Genomic DNA, 17,040 nt, shown 5'->3' with positions numbered 1-17,040 from the left:
TAAATAATTTACAAAAAGTATAATATTTAATTTAATTTACATTAGACTGATTTATCAATTAGTTTCAATTAATGCATTTCTTTCAAAAATGGCTTTATTATTCATGAGATCAATGTTAACAGAAGTCATGATTATACTATATAAAATTCTACAGATTATAGCTATAAAATCACTAATCTAATCATAAATATGATATTAAAGTTGAATTGAATATAATTAATGGATAGTTTGAATTATATACACCTTCCAGTTAAAAACAAAATAGACGATAGTATATATATATATATATACCAGCCATCTTTTTCTCTTGTTTTGTTTACTAATATTCACCGGGCAATAACTAAATATTCACAATGAATTACACAACAAATTTGACTAAACGCGATACAGTAACTATCGAGCAACACTTATTTGAAAACCATTTTGAAATTGGTCAATAAATAAAAAAGGAGTTTAACTGAAACCATGTAGCACTGTACATGTCCTTAACACCAGACATTCACAGTATAACCATCATTTGTTTTGTTTACTTATTTTCACTGGGCAATAACTAAATGTTCACAATGAATTACACAACAAATTTGACTAAACGCGATACAGTAACTATCGAGCAACACTTATTTGAAAACCATTTTGAAATTGGTCAATAAATAAAAAAGGAGTTAAACTGAAACCATGTAGCACTGTCCTTAACACCAGACATAAGCGGCCAGACATAAGCTAACCAGCACGGTAATCGCCGTGAAAAGAAGTTGAACGGTCACATGTGCAGTCTTCCGAACATAAAGTACGACGGAATACGTTTGAAACACCAGTTTACATAAAACAAATTACACTTACGTTTGATTCCCGTGATTGGTTATCGGACAATAGTCTTCTATGAGCTGTGATAAAGCTGACCGTGTTTCAGGCGTACTTTTAATATGGCGTCTAAACAGTAGGAGCAGCAATGCACTCTGGGATAAATCACCCGAACTTCCGCTCGGCGGTGACGTTTGGTAAGCCAATGAGCTTGTTGCGAATCCCTAGTATATAGGTCTCTGGTCTCATCAAGTTATCGTTAATTGTCTTTATAATTGAATAGAATTTTATTTAAGATATAAGCACTTGTTGCAGTAAACAATTTGCTATACTCTGCCGATTATATTTGATTGCATTTGTTTGTGATATGTATAATGCTCACTTCTTGTGCCATTTGGTGTTACACGTTTCCGCCCGAGTAGGAACACGCTCTGTTCCCTCGGCTCGTGACCACAGCCGTCTGCTTTTGGCTACTAATGATAACAAATGTATCTATATATATGCCCCTAATCCTACTATATAGTAGAAGAGGGGCTAATAGTTTTATATACTTATATATATACTGACCAGATACAGACGTCTGTGGCTTGAAAAGGTCTTAAAAAGGTACACGTCTACTAATGTATGCTTATAGTACAATTTGTTATCGTGATATCAAATTAACTTTGGATTGCCATGCTACATTAATCGTATCCGGGATATTTCAGAAAGATGACAAATGGACGGCCCTCTTTTACTGTACACAAGCTTCGTTAGAGTTTTGAGAGAACGTCAAACCGCAATCCATCTCCGAAATCCGAGGGTTCTAATCTTAACATAGTCTCTGTAGATTTGTAAATCGAGACGAGCGGGACCCCAAACCAGCCAAAACAAACATTCTACATGTACAAAGTGTACATACATATAGTGAAACGGAAGTGAATACCATAAGATCTTTATCGGTCCTATATATATATTTTAAGAACGCCGATGTGGCGCAGCGGTATTCAACAAGCAGAACCTCGTGTGAAATGTGAGAGAGATCTCAGAAGAATTTTCTGACATATATCAATAATAATTTTCAGCTGTCAAAATCCAACATGGCCACTTATCGGCCATTTGATTTCCAGATCAGACACCATACTGAATGGGCAAAACTAGGGACCGAGGGGAACCAACACGTAAAGTTTGAGAAATATCTCTCAATTACTCCCAAAGAAATAGCGATAACAAGCATTGTTAAGTGACGGACGACGGACCAGGAAGCAGGGCGATTTGAATAACCCGCCATCTGTTGATTATAGGCCTAGGCTAATAAAGAAAAGAAAAGAAGGAAATATAACCCCATCTACTGACTAGCTTTCCGTGTTGTGCAACTGTGTTCAACAAGGGCCCGTCGAGAGCCTACAAAAACGATTAATATGATCAGTACTTTATGAGGAGTAACGATTGTTAGATTATCTGAAGGTCAGTTATGAGTGGTCGGGTGGCACAGCGGTAACACATTTGCCTTTAACTTAGGCGGCCAGGGTTCGATTCCCCTATTGGACATGAAAAGGTATGGGGACACCTGCCAGACCCACAGGCGCTTGCATAGAAAATGTTATTTTCATTTTTTTTTTTACAGTGGTATGTGTAATCTGTTAAGCTGAACTGTACTTAGCAGATTACACATACCACTGTCATATCAAAAAAAAATTGAAAGTCATATTTTCTATGCAAGCGCCTGTGGCCAGACCACATGGGTTTTCCCCAGGTTCACCGGATCCCTACCACAGTAAGACCCCTCGCACGCTTCCATCCGGGCCAACATGAGTGCTTAATATAAGTTATTTCGCAATTGGTTGTATAATAAATAAAGTTTACATCAAAAGGTCGACTGAATATTTATATAGACACGATGCACTAATTTAATTTATCAGTTTACAAATCCAATCTGTTATGTCACACAAAACATATGGGACTGGATGTCAAATCGACAGGTGTATAGGTGGACCTGTCAGGTCCTCACACGGATGTGATATACATGTATAAGGGCAGCTCCAGTCTGGTAAACAGGTTTAAATCTTCAATCATGGATATAACATATAACGTAGGTAATACATTTATGACTGTAAATGACTGTTTTTGTTTCTTTCGTCTTTTTTTGAGATGGCTAAAAAAGTCAAGCATTTTTGAATTTTAAACAGGTTTGAATTCAGAAGCTCAACTAAGTCTGACAACTCATTAAATAACCTAACATGACCTCTATCTATATATAGATTGTCGAACTTGAGTTGGTGTACCTTCTGTTAATACCACATGACATTTTCCCCCTCGGTATATGACCTCACAAGACATGTCTCTCAGTACATTATCCACCATCTCTACCCCTCAGTATATTCCCTTAAATGGCCTCTACATCTCACTACGTTCCATCAAATGGCCTCTACACCTCTACCCCTCAGTATATTCCCTTAAATTGCCTCTACCCCTCATTACGTTCCATCAAATGACCTCTACACCTCTACCCCTCACTACGTTCCATCAAATGACCTCTACCCTCACTACGTTCCATCAAATGACCTCTACACCTCTACCCCTCACTACGTTCCATCAAATGACCTCTACACCTCTACCCCTCACTACGTTCCATCAAATGACCTCTATCTCTCACTACGTTCGATCAAATGGCCTCTTCACCTCAGTATATTCCCCAAATGGCCTCTTCACCTCTAACACTCACTGCGTTCGATCAAATGGCCTCTACACCTCAGTATATTCCCCAAATGGCCTCTTCACCTCAGTATATTCCCCAAATGGCCTCTTCACCTCTAACCCTCACTGCGTTCGATCAAATGGCCTCTACACCTCTATACCCCTCACTACGTTCCCTCATATGACATCTACCTCTCACTATGTTTCCTCAAATGACCTCTACCCCTTACTACGTTTCCACAAATGGCCTCTACACCTCTACCCTCACTACATTCCCTCAAACGACCTCTACACCTCTATCCTCACTACATTCCCTCAAACGACCTCTACACCTCTATCCTCACTACATTCCCTCAAACGACCTCTACACCTCTATCCTCACTACATTCCCTCAAACGACCTCTACACCTCTACCTCTCAGTATATTCCCCAAATGGCCTCTATATCTGTACCCCTCTACCCCTCACTACCTTCCCTCAAATAGCTTCTTCACCTCTACCTCTCACTACGTTCCCACAAATGACCTTTACATCGCTACCAATCAGTATATTCCCCAAATGGCCTCTACACCTCTAACCCCCACTACCTTCCATAAAATTCTCTCCCCCCCCCCCCCCACTACGTTCCCCAAAATGACTTCTACACTTCTACCCCTCTATATTCCATCAATTCATTTATTCTATCAATCAGTACGTGACTTTATATGACCTCTTCCCCTCTGTACATTTCCTCAAATAACCTCTACCCCTCAGAACGTGACTTCATATGACCTCTAGCACTCAGTACATTTCCTCAAATGACCTCTACCCCTCGGTACATTTCCTCAAATGACCTCTACCCTTCGGTACATTTCCTCAAATGACCTCTACCCCTCAGTACATTCACTCAACATCTACCCTCTTTGTACTTTTTCATAAGTCTGAATGTAAATCTATGTCTCGTTCGTATTCATATTTGGCCCTCGTCATATCTATTTGGAGTCATAACATGGTTTAGTATGCATGTCGGTATACTCTGAAGTCACACGACCTATTCCTTTCAGTACAATAATTGTACATGACCTTACCTGACCTCTAACACGCTTCGTCAGTACGTGACCTCTCATGACCTTTACTTCTCAGTACGTGACCTCTCATAACCTTTACTTCTCAGTACGTGACCTCTCGTAACCTTTACACCTCAGTACGTGACCTCTCATGACCTTTACCCCTCAGTACGTGACCTCTCATAACCTTTACTTCTCAGTACGTGACCTCTCATAACCTTTACACCTCAGTACGTGACCTCTCATGACCTTTACCCCTCAGTACGTGACCTCTCATAACCTTTCCCCCTCAGTACGTGACCTCTAATGACCTTTACCCCTCAGTACGTGACCTCATAACCTCGACCCCTCAGTACCTTACCTCATGATCACTCCTTAGTACGTGACCTCCCATGACCTTTACCCTTCAGTACGTGACCTCATAACCTCTATCCTTCAGAACATGACCTTTAAATAACTTCCTCAAGAACCTTCGTCACTCCCATATATCAGTACATTACCTCAACTCCTCAATAAACGACCTCTATCTCTCAGTATACACCTCACATAACCTCCCCTTCACATCATAAAGCCACATGACCTCTACCACTCAGTACATGACCTCTACTCCTCAGTACATGACCTGATATAGCTTCTTCTACCATTCAGTATGACCTCTACTCTCAGAAGACGATCTCACATGGCCTCAACCTCTCAGTAAATGAGCTCACATGACCTTCACCTCAGTATATTAGGTAGAGGTCACCTCGGTATGACCTCTAGCTAATAACTTCACGTGTAGAACTTTTATAAAATCCTACTTAAAATCATAAATTGTTCCTATGAGACATTTAGTAAACTGTAAGATGTGAACGCTTCTAATAATTTTGTGCTTCAATCCGACTGTCCATGTATACTACGTGTGAGAACATATGTACCGAGCACACGACTGTACCGTTAGAGCGCAGTGATGGTTCACTAAGTATGTACTACATATTTCAGTCAAGGTAAGCTATTGAAGTATTAGGTTTTACCATATTTTTGCTTCTCGTATGTCAATTACATATAATATTCACTCAAATTTCGTTCCGTCCAGATGGTTATTTGGATATATTTTCTATAAAGTACGCATAAATTTTAGAAACATACAAACAAAACACATGTGTCCACGTCTTGTGTTTATATATGATTGAGGACCTTGACCCACAACATATCATCGAACTTTATTTAAGAGGCGTTCATACCGAATATTCTAAAGAGTCGAGATGATTTATAGCAGCCTGTTAAACAATCATTGTAAAATATATGTAATTCGATGTTACTTTCCACGGTGAATATAATTAATAATATGCATATTTCTTGTCTATGACATACTTTAAAGCTAACTTTACCAGCGTTCGTGATATGTGAAAACACTATGTCGAGAACCCGGATGTACTCAAATGGGCAAAAACGTAGTGCAAGTCATGGGAGGACACGCGATAATAATGAACACGGTAGACAGCGGAGGGCGGAAAAGACAGGTGTAACGGGAACTGTCCCAAAAAATAGAAAACACAATAAAAACAACGATTCAAACTGTCGAAAGATACACAATTTTAAAGAGATATGTATTATATCGAAATTGTTTTATTATTTTCATTATTATTTTCACTCATAGTCCTCATTGTCTTATTAAGTCGGCTGGTCACCGCGGATCACGCCTTCCATCAGTGAAATACATAAATTGTTAGTGACATTACAGGAATACCAATCTTGAAAAAAACTTAAACATGATTGTTTAATTACATAGTCGTCAACAATGATAATGGTCAAAGGTTTTTATTCCTTTTCTTTTTTAACTGGTTTTCTCTCTTTCTTTCTCTGTTTTGTTTTTACTCTCAATGATTTGTCAGATTAAAGTCATTCCTGATCGATATTCTATCCACCAAACTTGCATGTATCCGTGCTTTAATTTTGCCAAAAATCGGTCACCGGCGTCTCTACGCCAGTTCATGCCATCAACTTTCCCGTTGCAGTCAATAGACCAGCGCGAGCAGACCAGCGAAATCAAGAGACTAGTTCGGACTGTGGCCATTTTGACTGAACGCAATAGGCCTATTTAGAGGAAAAAGTATATATGACGGTGTTAAATTTCAGAACATACAAACAGTATAATTTGTAAATTGTAGTTATGTAATTTCATTTACCGAGACTCTATGATCTTGGACGTTATCATTATATTCCATTGTGAAGTCCACAATACCAGTCTTTGTACATATGGTACGTTAAGTAAGGTGAACAGGCAAATCAATAGAGCCATTCACACGATGTTCTAATTCTCGACATCAGTGTTATTTTCCTGAATGGAGCCCAAACCCAATGCGTATTAAAGCATTAAAAGGCCAGGCGAGTAGTTGTATAACCAATTCTATTTTACATAACGGCAATGTGAACTGCTTACCTTTTAACCGGTGTCTGGTGCGATGTAAACACGTGTCCTGTTCCTAAAATGTCCCGGTAATCTGCCTCTTTGAGGCGAACATAAAAAAAAACACGAGTATTTCCGACAAGAAAGTGTTTACACAAGGTACTGTTATTGACTCTACAATATCACATGTACACAGCCGGTGTTAGCATGACACACACACACATTGATGTAGTATGAACAACTTTTGCCTCGACACCGGTTCATATGTGTGCTCACATGTGTGAAGGGGTGTAGGGGAGATAACTCGTACAGTAATTATGTATGACTGCCTGTCTACATTAGCCCGAGTTTCCTCTGGTCCTGACACCATGTCTGGTGTAGGCAGACATGGTGTCAGGGCCAGAGGAAACTCGGGCTAGTTTACATGTACTGATTTTATGTCTTGTTTTAAGTCTTTCAGATCAACGAAAGATTAAACTGTTGTGGCACGTATACGAACGATAGTTGTGTATCTATAAAACTTTAATTTAGACAATCTCCTACCTTGATCTTACCTGTACATGCGCTACATGCATACATTTATCGGTGTTTGGATCATTGTATACAATAGAAATGTCTTTTTGTTGATATGCAGTAAACAATTCATCTTTTTTTTTTCGTTTGGTTAATACGTTTGACAAGAATTGTTGACGAGTTTAAATTTTGATGGATGAGACGTCATCTCTTGTAATTTCCCACCTTAACCACATAGACAAATCTTTTGTATAATAAACGAAACTTTTTGTGTGGTGTATAAATGATTAATAAAAATTCTAAATTTAAGTGAAAACAAAATCGAGAAAATTACATAAAATTCAGTAGTCCGATGGAGATGTCTGGGCACACACGTTCTTATCCACAAGAGCGACGGAAAGTTTGTATGGATCTACAAAACGTCCGGAGAAGTCCCAAGAATAACCTACTGCCCCTTACGTGAACCCTTGCATGATAACGGGACGGTTTCTTTAAATAGTTTTTTTTTAAATCTGCGATATCACCTTTATCTATATGTGATTTCGTTCATATGTCGTGAAGTATACATACACCATCCATCTGTCTTGGAATCTTTTCACCTCGGTAGTATTAGGTACTATAGTTGAAGAGGGTTTAACGAGATCACTCTAAATTTACATGGATGACATTAATGATTTTCGAGTAGTAGAAAATTCAATGATTTGATATAATTAATTTTTAACAATTCAAACCATCACTTTATTTCTTACCTATCCTGGGGTAATGACGTAGAGTTAGCCAGGTAGTCGTAAACACGGCTCAGTGTAAACACAACCTGGTGTTATATCAGAAGATATGCATGTGTATCAAATGTCCTACTTTTTAACTCTCTTAACAGATGTATAAACTCCCAAATATCTTATAGGAATTGGAGCCATAACAAATGTCGAATGTCACGAAAATTAAAACGGAAAAATAGCCCCCCACACGTTCGTTTTCCCAACTAAAGGTTACATTTACTCGAATTATATGATTACGATGATTGAATTACTGAACTGTTAGCTATACGAACATACTTGTATTTTTTAGTTATCTGAACTGTCAGCTGCAAACATGCTGCCATTTTTAAGTTATCCGAACCGTTCGCTACAAACAAGCTTCCATTTGTAAGTTATCCGAACCGTTAGCTACAAATATAATTGTATTTGAATAGCCATTATGTCTGCAACTATTGATTTCTATCTTAATATCTATTACTTCTTGTCGATTAAAATGTATCATTGGACGATTTGCTACAGAAAATAACGAAACAAAGAACGCTTTACAAAGAGAAAAAATATAATACCTACAGTTGTAAGAGAAATGCCTATTTTCTGCTTATCGATAATTAATACTTGCCATGAACACTCATATGCTAGATCCTTGGACACGTCCTATTAACACAACGGATAACACCTCGTCCTCATATTTAGGTAATCTTACAATTGTACTTTCCGTCAGTAGTTGAAATTTGATGAATGTTTTGGCATTAGTTGCATTCAGTAGTATTTCGAATCAAGTGAACACCTTATATTAGCGAAGCAGCAGTTGTGCTAGTAAATGGAAAATTCACAGTATTGATGTGGAATTGCCACGCTTATACCATACGGCCAATTGCATGTGAAAGGCTGTATTATAAGTAAAGACACGGGTAAGTTTTTCAAGTGAAATGATTTGTCATGATACGGATTTCAAGCTCAGAAGGTAAATAGATTTACACAGCCAAATATATCTGAAATACATTTCAAGAACTTGACAAGACCCTCGTTACATGTCCTGGTTAACTCTGATAACTTCATCTTAATATATCTTTTGAAAAAGCTTGCATCAAACTGAAAATATTTTGTCGACAAGGAATTCAATCACTCTCACGATTTTTTACCAATTCTATTTCAGCTTTGCTTTAACATTGGGCTTTCGTGGTATATACATATGCTCCGGTACAGTCCACAATTATGTTACTTACATTTCTCAGAAAAGACAGTTATGCACAGGGTATGGTACGGAATATCCAATTAGACTGGATGTTATTTGGGGAACTATTGGTATCACCCGACACATGCTTATCATTGGAGGCCTGGCTAAATACGGCTGGAAAACAAAACACTTACATCTCACTCAAAGTCATTCTCCAAACAAACGAAATGATTCGTTTATACGACCGACAAATGTATAAAACCAAATCACAGTAGAATTCATGATATCAGAATGAATAGTTACTATCTTTGTTTATAAAAATTGAATATTTGTTATTACCATCCAGACGGAAATGCTTCTTCGTTGTGGAGATCTTGATTATGCATTCTAAATAGTCGTCAGCGTCTGGCTGGACGAAAGACAAACGTTCAGAACTTTAAAGTATTCGCATTAAATATAGCACTACCTGATTTTGGCCTGCCAATCATTTACTGCTTGTGCAGTGGCATTTCAATAAAATCTGGTATTACCGATGCTATTAAAAGGTGATAGATATATTGGTGGGCGTCTCTCCACTACACCTAAATAGGGTGTTAATCCATCTATCTCTATAAACCGGTTTGGATTTAAACCATGTCATTCCACTCCCAACAAAATGATAAATGTGTATTATTATCATATGTGAATGTCTTTGAATAAAGTACTCGCTTTCATATTTATTTTCCTGTGACGTTTCGGTATGAGGGATACATTAACAAAAGAATCTTTTGTTATATATATTTTAGGGATTTTAATTAAAAAATATACTAGTGTGAATCACGCTTTTGATAAATGCAATACATGCAATTCACGGTAATATTTACACTATAGATATGCACTAACCTATTACACATTGTATACCACACAAGCGTTTTGAATTTCTTTAATTGCTTTTAATATGTAGAAATTAATATGTACACCTTTACTTGCCAGACAAAACAGACGACGCACAGGTGGAAAACACCTCAAGTTATACATTTATAAATACAGTTTAAACAGTGAATATAAAACATTCAGCTGTCAAACGCCAACGCGATTTTTGATGATATAATGCGATAATTATAGCAAATGAAAATGCTTGTTTCAAAAGGATTATAGCATATGTCACACCGGCAACAATATTTCTTCATGATATGAATAAATAAACAAGTATGCCTAAGTTAAGTGGGTTTTTCAAAATGTCGAATTGTGTTTTCTCGCTTACATACATACGTTTGCCTGTAATGCTATCTATGTGATTGATAACTCGCTGTTCATAAATGTACAGCCCAAATTAAGTTTGATAACTGCCTTGTGAGGTAGCACATTACAGTGGAACAGACTGGCCATGGATGCTTTTTTTTTGTAGCAAATAACTTCTGTATTATTATATGCATAAAAACGAAGAAAAAAAGTATAGTTGGTGTATTCATTATGAAGTAGTATAGGCAGGCTTCACATTTGTTTAAAAAAGAAAGAAATAAACAATTGGCTCTGGATTTTCCGAATGTGTGTTTACACTGGAAATCCCTTGCAGCGGAAAACGGTACCTTGCATATAAGGTTAAGATTGCAGAAAAACTTAATTATGAATATATGTCAAAACAAGATTATTTCTGTTTTTGGGATAAAGCTAATAAGTTTCAAGTAGATTTCAAAAAAAAAAATGTGTAGGAAATTGTGTTATTTTGGGTCAAATATCATGATTTTTTCGGATTTATAGCGAAGTGGTTACCATGGTATTCACAGGTCTGAATAACATAGAAGTTTACTTATCCTTCATAGCTTTATCAAAATTACTAATGTTGTAAAGATAACAAATTTACATACTTAAGTATAGGTTATATGTAGAGTTAACTGGCTTTGTTTACATTTCTAAAACATGTGCCTCATTTTTCAGAATTGAGCATGTTTACTGGACACTGTTATCTGAAAATATGACCGTCATATGATCGAGCTTTATACTGGGGACTTACATTTTGATGTTTGTTTGCTTGCTTGATCTTTGGCCCCTTGAACAACCAGGGTCATTTAGAGGCGAAACCCTCCATGTAGTAGTTGATGACTACCTCACTGAAGAACATACGAGAGGCCCGTCGCATGTCACACAGAGTGTTTAGGGCAAAGTGTCTTTCCGTGCCGCACAACCACGACAGCACAGACGACCAGTTCGTTTCTCAGCTTCCCAAGAAACACCATTCGACACGGATAAGGAGCGTTGAACATTTAGATAGAATTTTTTCTATTCATTTTGCAGAAGATCATAAACGTGTCACATAATAATGTGAATAATGATAAAAAAATATAACTAGTAAAAATAAAAATAGTATAATATAGTGAGCAGCAATTTAAGATATATTTTGTTTAAAAGCAATAACGCACAGGCGTTTTATCATTCCTGTTTCATTATATGGATATGAAGTGCCAGATGACTGTGTTAGTGGTTATCAGATTCAGAAAAAAATATAATGGAAGATATTGGGCAATTGCATTATGACGGAGAAAGTGTCGAAAACTTGGGAAAAATCAAATACTTCCTCCCTACTTAACGTCAGGTCTTCATGCCTCTTTATTTTCTTAAAATAGACGTACTGTAAATACAAAATACAGACAACTATATCCCACGGCCATTGACCCGGACGATCAATCTCAGACAAAATAACGTCACAGAAAGATACGTGAACACGTGTTGTTTGCGTAACAACACACATTGTAATTATCCTGATAATTAGAGACTAGGGACTATTTTTGAGCAGAGAAATTTGAACCTATGCTATTTAAGATTTATCACGTGATAAATTGCAGTGGCTCAATACCCGGATATATTCCATATCGTTTGGACGATTTAATATTCCCCTTTGCGTAGAAGCGTTCTTTAGATTGGGTCTCTAACCTTCAATTTATTTTTAATGGTGGTCACGGCACCAAAATGCTGTGGGTTGAACATGATGAGAGATGATGATGACACGAGGGTTACATACGGTTGACATGTTTATATATTTGAATTTCTTCTTAAGTTCGAATCGACGAAGCTACCAAAAATAACACGTTTCATTTGTCCATGAATTTGACCACATGACATCAATCTACGCGTATGGAAAAAATCTTACTGCCCCCTTCTCCCTGATCCTGTAGACGTAACCAATACGTACATTATACCTATGCAGGGGAAACTCCCAATAGGCTTAAATTGCAGGTATAATTCTGAGTCATAAATAACATACATGTGAGATTTTCAGGGCTAAGTTGGGAGGAAGCGAATGATGTTAGATCTAGTCCGTCATCAAGATTCTGAAAATATAAATGAGATTTTCAACAAAAACACGAGTAAAATCCCTAATTCCCGCCCCAGAGTGATGCATGATTTTGTATATGTTGTAAATTAGCTCATAATACTTTAAATATGTCCATTTACAATCAAAACAAATACATAATCATCACTAAAACGGTGCGATTCTATCTCGATCCCGTAAATCGTCCGAATGCCTGTCAAGTCCTTGTGTGACAGACGGTCGAAATAAGGCCTCCATTTTAATCAATGTATACACGGAAGTTCAATCGATCAAAGAGAACTATCAGTAAACATTCAATAAATGAAGCTTCACGTTTTAATCAGTCGTAGAGCCAGTATTAAGGTCAAAGTCAACTCCGTAACATATATCGTAAAGATGGCTGTATAATTCCAATCAAACCAGGAGACAACCGGAGAACACAGTCTATATAGCTAGTCATTATTCTTCCGCTTAGTTGCCGGAGCGTTTTTAAAATAGATTTTAAAATTCAACGACAGAATTGGTATTTCAATCAAATCATACTATTTTAGATATTGTTGTATGGTAAATGTGTTGCATAATCTTATTTTTGGTCTTAATGATACTGTTTGGTCAACCTCTGATTACGGACTATTTTTTCAACACAAACCATTCGACTTACAAATGTACACAAGTTCTAGTATCTGAATACCCGTACTTCTTTAAATCATTAGGAAATGTGTTTGAACTGAAATATCAGGATTGAATGTTGCTTTGGTGGATTTCATTGTGTGATGACTTGAGTTGCTTTGAGACAAATTCAACAATAGCTGCTTCGCAGTTCATTGAAGTCTCATTAGCCACTCAATTTATCACCTCATGAAATCGACCAAAGCTACATTTAATCATTAATTGAACTCTTCAGACTGGACGACGTCACAGTACACAATTGACAGCAATATCTTGTGCAAGTGACATTTGTAATTGATATTTGAATAAAACATTAAACAATCTGATTTGAAACAAAATCTTTTTGATTTTCTGAGGAGTTTCAACCCTTTGTGTTTATGCGTGCCAAATTCAGAACCTGATTATATAAATGGAATACACGCGGTTAGTCACTAATAGGTTACGTGGAATGGAATACATAGTGTAACTACATGGAAGCACAGATAGTCACACAAAGACGTGACATTGACTATAAACCAGTGATTTGAAAATGATCAAGCATTAAATTGGAGTTTTGATACACATGTATATTGGGACTTGTCTTATCAATATACGGGCCCGCCAAAACCAGTTTTTGTCATACATTAATTCAAATGTTTAGATATGTTGACATGGATGAGGGAGAAAAAAAAGAAGCTTGACGATTATGACATCAATTCTAAACTGTGAACTGTCCCATACATCAATTCCCATTGAACGATACATTTCCAATGGGAAACCGCAGAGATCTTTGGCGGTCATAGGCATACATTCTTATCCAATTGGAAAACGCAGTGACCGTTGATGTTCACAGACAAATTATTATCCAATGGGAAACCACGGTGATATTTGACGGCCACAGACGTAAATTCTTATCCAATGGGAAAACGCATTGATTTTTGTCGGTCACACACATGAATTATTCTCGCAGGGCAGTGGATTGTGACGGTTCCTGACATATAGGCTCCCAAATTCGAATGGAAACATGCAATGATCTTGACCTTCAAATATATATACTGAAATCAGAATGCCCATAAGGGGGATACCTTGGCTATCCCTCCAAGGCCCTACATCATTTCCTCTAAATGATATATAAAACACTTACCGTGTGTCCTCCATGTTGTATCCATCATTCACTACGTACACGTGCTGTTTTGTAGGCTTCATGTCTAGGCTATGCCTGTCCCCAGTGTTTCTTTGTTATATACCTGTCAGTGGCTGACATCAGATGTGTCAGGTCCCCATACTAATGTCATATTAACCTACATCAACGTCAGTACGCAAAATGTATAACTTACCTAAATAAGACAATTAGACGGTAAACAAATCATGCATCTGACAAAAAGGATATCTTTATATGTTATTTCAGATACAGGGTATTATAGATATTGTATATCTAAATTAACTGGTAAAAATCATTCATGAATAAATTAATATTTTCGAGATAACGGTTGCTTGTAAAATCATAAATAAGACTGCTTGTCCTATCATTGTTTTGTTATGATTTTGGTTCCAAAAATGTGTACTAAAAAAATAAAAATAAAAAAATAAAGATAAATACAAATAAATAAAATTCTTTCTAGAATGAATTAGAAACTACGCCTTTATAGCTAATTATCACTATATGTTATCCGTCCTTAAATGACTATAGCTGTTGATAGGACGTCAAACAATACTAAACCAAAACGAAACCACGTGTTGCTTTCAAACTGATATAACAGGGCTATTTGTATTTAGACCCGTATACCATGCAAAATGCATGATGCTGGCCTGGCGTAAGGATGATACACCCCAACCCCATTACATGATTGGTAAGATACGACTATTTGTTATCCATAATATCAAATGACGCTTTTAGTGTCAATGTCTGCCTGTTTTGTCTTTGGTTACTTAGCGTTCGTCCCTGTGGGAATAGTTTTATATTCTATCCCCTGGCCGAGACAAACCAAAATCCGTAAGAAAAGAATTAATTTTCCCTGTCGCCCTGCACTTGGAGGGATACACGAAGACACTTAACAGTAATTTAAACAATAACAACTAACCAACAATGCCTATTGTCTTTATAGTCCCATGTGCTATTGTCTAAGGGTGAATTTGAAAGGCAAAACAGGGTTATATGTTAACTTATTTAAGTTGCTTTCCTTATTTATGGGAGCTACTATAATATTATATTTTAAAGAGCATGATACTTTAAAGAATATTGACGGCTTTTATAGGTTGTATTTGCTTTTATTCGGGCCTATGTTTAGTGGTAGTTGTAGGACTAATCTATACATTACATCTAAGTATTAACTACTTATAAAGACATACTTGGTAATGTAACAGATTTCTCGGAAATAAAAAAGTTTTATGATGTGTGCGCGCTATTGACTTTGTATAAAGTGCTCGTTTATATCCTATTAAAGCCTCCAATAAACACATGTACCCATTCTGATAACGTAACTGGCCATAAATAGCGACACGTCTTAGTCAAAGCATAGTATACAATCACGTACTGTCATAGAGTTAGATAGCAGATGTGTTATTCATACAAAACAGATGAGAGACTCGTTAATTCCTACACATGATATTCAATATTTATATACAATGGTACCTCCAGTCGAGATCTTTACCTTTGTTCTGTCCTTGAATTTGCGCAGTTTTAATACAATTAAGCTATCTAATGAATTCCTAAACCTATCCCTTTAATATAAATACCACAACAAGGAAGAATCATATGTCTCTTACAGAGTGTCCTAATCGGCCTCAGGTTTCACCAGCATATTTGACTTTTTTCATTTTTCACCCTAACCCCCGCCCTTAAATCTAATAATACATAATACAGTACATTCCTACGGGAAATTCGAATTAGGGGGTTTCCTACAATTAAGATAATGACACTGTGGTCAGGTCGTACAGGAAAGACAGGAAAGTAAATAAACTATTCTGCCTGGGACCACTGAACATGAAATAAAACCACAACACACTAGCTTTGTGATGTACGAACTAAAGGAGCATTTACATATAATATGCATAACCTGAAAACACATATATAACACATGGCGAACGCCACGTGTATGAAGAGGATGTGAGTAGAAGGAACGATCTAAAGAGAAGAAAGGGTGCATCAAAATCGACAATTGGGCAAACGAGAATATTAGATTTGGGAAGGAGGGGGAGAGGTAAACAATATTTAAACAAGATATTTAAAAACTCCTGGTGTCATTGTACATGTACTTTACACAGGTCAGCCCAAATTATGTAATACATTGCTTTTTACATGTACGGTTCAATGAGAATTGCTTCAGCTTAAAACATGCAAAATACTGAAAATATATCACTTCTGATGAAAGTTGTAGCCGATGTCAGTTTTATTTCTTGGAAAAGCCAGTAATTAATTTAACTGAAGTCCGAAACAGCAACATCCGGGCCCGAAATAAACCGTGTGTTTTTTTCTCGGAAAAATGAATTATGTATGTATTAAGCTCACCTGTGTCTTTATGTGTATAAGATCAGCCTATACACGCGAGTGAATCTGTGAATGAACTCCTAGTTGATTGTTGTAATGGAACACGTAGTCTGTGTGTGATAATGCGATTAAAAAGAAGTTTAACGTAAAATATCACTTATTCGATAGTTGAGACGTTGTAAGCAATTATTTAAAATATCTTGTTCTTCATGCATCAGAAAGTGAGAACGTAGTGTTCCTTCTTTTCAAAATGCAGT

General features: G+C 36.8%; 1 protein-coding gene across 1 annotated transcript in view; it reads right to left on the bottom strand.

The window, feature by feature from the left end:
• Nucleotides 1–7,151, bottom strand: part of LOC117334052 (solute carrier family 23 member 1-like) — a 38,718-nt gene extending 31,567 nt beyond the window's left edge. Inside the window, exon 1 of the mRNA XM_033893482.1 lies at nt 6,945–7,151. The gene's annotated coding sequence lies outside the window, so the exon portion shown is untranslated. The remainder of the gene's footprint in view (nt 1–6,944) is intronic.
• Nucleotides 7,152–17,040: the final 9,889 nt, after the last annotated feature.

Source organism: Pecten maximus, chromosome 9, assembly GCF_902652985.1.
Source record: "Pecten maximus chromosome 9, xPecMax1.1, whole genome shotgun sequence".
In the NCBI taxonomy this organism is placed as follows: domain Eukaryota; kingdom Metazoa; phylum Mollusca; class Bivalvia; order Pectinida; family Pectinidae; genus Pecten; species Pecten maximus.
The sequence above is the reverse complement of the archived record's forward strand: the minus strand, read 5'-3'. Positions and strand labels throughout refer to the sequence as shown.